The sequence below is a fragment of the Heterocephalus glaber genome, unplaced genomic scaffold (assembly GCF_053883595.1).
Source record: "Heterocephalus glaber isolate CG9 unplaced genomic scaffold, H.glaber_assembly_v1.0 deba00001569, whole genome shotgun sequence".
In the NCBI taxonomy this organism is placed as follows: domain Eukaryota; kingdom Metazoa; phylum Chordata; class Mammalia; order Rodentia; family Bathyergidae; genus Heterocephalus; species Heterocephalus glaber.
In genome coordinates, this window is record NW_028258354.1 from 10,282,951 (window position 1) to 10,286,201 (window position 3,251).

Here is a 3,251-nt window from a genome sequence, read left to right on the forward strand (position 1 = left end):
TGGACACGGGCAGCTGAAGATGCCTGGGTAGACAGCAACGTGCTTGGGCGCAAGGACCCGGGAAACTGGCACAAGCACCACACAAGTCCACGTGATGGCACTGGTGAAAGCCAGCTCAGACCACGGCAACGTGACCCTGCACCTGTTGCCAAGTCCAGATCTGCCTCTTGCCACACTGAGCAGGGTGAGCCGTGGCCTTGGGCTCTCCTCTGAGGCATGCTGCACAAGGCTGGCACGGTGTGGTCTCCACGAGGTCCCAGACAAGGTGCCCCCTTCAGACTGCCAGGCCCCTGGCACTGGAAAGGCAAAACCTCTCGGGAGATGGGAGCCCCTCAATGGCTGGGCAGGATGGCGTCCTGCAAGGGCAGGCCATGAACGGAAGGGGCTCAGCGGGCCCTGTCTCCACCACCCCTGCCCAGCATCACCCGCCTGGAGCCTCTCGAGATGCAGGTCCCTCCAGCTTCCCTTGGCCTAGAGCCAGAGTGCTGGGAGCCAAGGCCCAGATCATCTCTTGTGCCCAGGCACTGAGCAGGGCTGACGCCGTCTGCTTCTGTCCTTGGCTTCTGAACTTGAGGACGATGGGAGTCAGCCTTTCATTAGAGCCCAAACATCCTCATACATGTGGAACATGAAAGATATTTAAAATATTTATATATATAATATATATACTTTCATTATTCACCCGTTAACTCCATAATACGCCAATCACAAGCTAGTTTCAGCAGTTACATTCCCTTGATCACAGCTACATGAGGATGTGATTAACTGGCAAACAGAGACCAGACACGGCTGGAGGTGACATCAGGCAGCCCATGCCACAGCAGCAGTCACTGAGCCCGCTGGCGGTGTGTAAAGTCGATTCGGCTCTGCTCCCTTCCGGGGACTCTCAGGCCTGTGACACTGGACTGACAGAGGCTGGGTTCCATTGCTGGCTGGAATCCTCAGTGGTTTTATCCAGAATCTCACGCACAACTGTTTACTGTAACACAAGCCCAACCTTCTCGGCACCCATGCTGGGGCACTTCCAGTTGTACAGGTAATACTGCAAGTTGCTGTCCCCCATGCTGAACTTGAGCTTCTCCAGGAAGGTCTTGTTCTCCATGAGATCCAGTGCATTGAACACCTCGAACCCTTTCATTTTGGCAAGAACAAGGGCATCACTCCTGAGGTCTAGAAGAAGGGTCTGGGTGTGGATGTTGTAGAAAGCGTTCAGACTCTTGTGGGTCGGGTGGTTCATGATGGTGGAGGGCAGCGTATAAAAGCTCAGGAAATCTGTCACCTCGCCGTTTGCATTCTCCACCACGAAGGTGTTGATGATATTCTCCTGGGGGTAGAACCAGTGCTCCACCTCTTCCTGGCTCATGACTGGCATGAGGTGGAATTGCTTCAGGTATCTGGTGAGCAGCTGGTGCACTACCGGAGTGTCCTTCTTCTCCATTGGTCGCAGCCCGGCTGTCTTGGGAGACGCCGGCAGTTGGTAGAGCTTCATGGTGCTCTGCATGGTCATGTTCCTGCTCAGGTGGGAGAACTTCACCTCAATCAGCTTCCGGGGGTTGAGCTACTGATGCCAGTACCCTCAGGTGCCCACGGGCTTTGGCAACACCACCCCAGCAGTGTACACAGCTTGGAAGACGCCCTCCAGGTGCACCTGCCGCGTTATCTCTCGGATCAGGACCGGCGCCACTCTCTTGGAGCGAAGCTTCTTGTGGACACACAGGAAGTTGATCTCCACCATCTTCTTCTCTGTGTCATAGATGTGGATGCTTGCTGGGATGGCACTAATGAAGCCAATCAGTTTTCTCCTTGAGACCACTCGAACCCCACAGTGCCACTGGGGAAGCCAGCCAGGCGGCTGCAGAGCCCACAGGAGAAACTCTGGGGAGTAATCAAATCGGAACATGTTGTCATCATCTTCCACATAGTTTTTGTTCAGCAGGGTGTATAGTTCTTTCAGCATGCCCCGGTCACCCAGGTCCAAGGCGCTCCAGGTGTAACCCTGAGGCAGGATGTAAGGCTCCTGGCGGATATTGTCCTTGTCAGGCTCCACAGGGCTGTGAGTGTTCACCACTTCACCCAGTTTGGGGACAGGCTGCGTATCCCAGAACTGGTAGCTCCGTTGGCTAGCCTCCTCCATGGTTTTGGCAGGTCCCTGGCCCACAGAAAACAGCTCAATGGCCTTCTGTATTTCCTGGATCCTCTCTGCTGGCAAAGAGTTCATCTTCACAGGCTGATCCTGGGCTGGGTCTGTCTCGCTGCCTTTTTCTTTCTTCTTTTTTTGTTTCTTTTTCTTCTTTTTGGCTCCAGTGTCATTGGCTGGACTCAAACCACCCCAGAAGTAGCTGTTGTCCTCCTCGTTCTCGCAATTGCTGCAGTGCTCATGACTGTTCCCATTGCCTTCCATCATGTGCAGCTGCGGAGGTGCCGGCGGTTTCATTGCTGTCTCACTGTCGTTTGCCATCTTGAGCTGCCAGCACCGAGCTCCTCTATTTTTTAATCCGTGTCTTCTCTAGATTTATTAATTGTGTCTTGCACTATGGGCCCAATCTGTGCTCTTATCTGAGAAATTATTTCTGATTTCATTTTTTCCAGATCCTCTTTCATTGCCAGTTCAGGGAGTCCAGATGGTTGAGTATCAGATTGTTCCATCTTGTTTCCCTTTGGGGTTGATTTAGGTGATCTGGAAGTCTGGTTTGAGACTTGTTTATGTGTCTTCTCATTTCAACTTGGTAGGGGGGCAGGTGGGGTGTGCTGCTGCTGCAGGCATGGCTCATCTCGGTGCTGGGGGCGGTGGTACAGTGGTCTGGAAGTTTCACCTCCTCTGTGCTGGAGGCAGCTCTGCTCCTTGGTGCTCTGTTTTTGTTTTTGTTTTTGGTACCAGTGATCCAACTTGGGACCTTGTGCTTGTGAGGCAGGCAGTGGAAACACTGAGCTAAATCCCTGGCCCCTCAGTTTCTTAACTAGTTGCCAGACTACTACAGGAGCACCCCAAGAACAAAGTTCAGGTTCCAGAAATGAGACAAGACCCTTCAAGTTTCTGAGACCTGGAGCTCTGATCATTGTACCCATTGAGCCTGGAGTCCTTATACAATCGGAACTTTCCTTTTTGGTCTTCTGGCCCACTGTAACTGCTCACGTACAACACAAAACTCCCATTAGCCATATTTTCATTTACAAAGAGACATGTTGGGACCCCTACAGAATTTTTCTAGGCCAGTCTTAAAAAGTGTTTTGGAAAAAAGACATTAGAATTA

At 52.2% G+C, this 3,251-nt stretch overlaps 1 pseudogene; it reads right to left on the reverse strand.

Annotated features, from left to right (window-relative positions):
* Positions 1–935: 935 nt before the first annotated feature.
* LOC101709334 (glycylpeptide N-tetradecanoyltransferase 1 pseudogene) lies at positions 936–2,458 on the reverse strand (annotated as a pseudogene).
* Between the last annotated feature and the right edge of the window lie 793 nt (positions 2,459–3,251).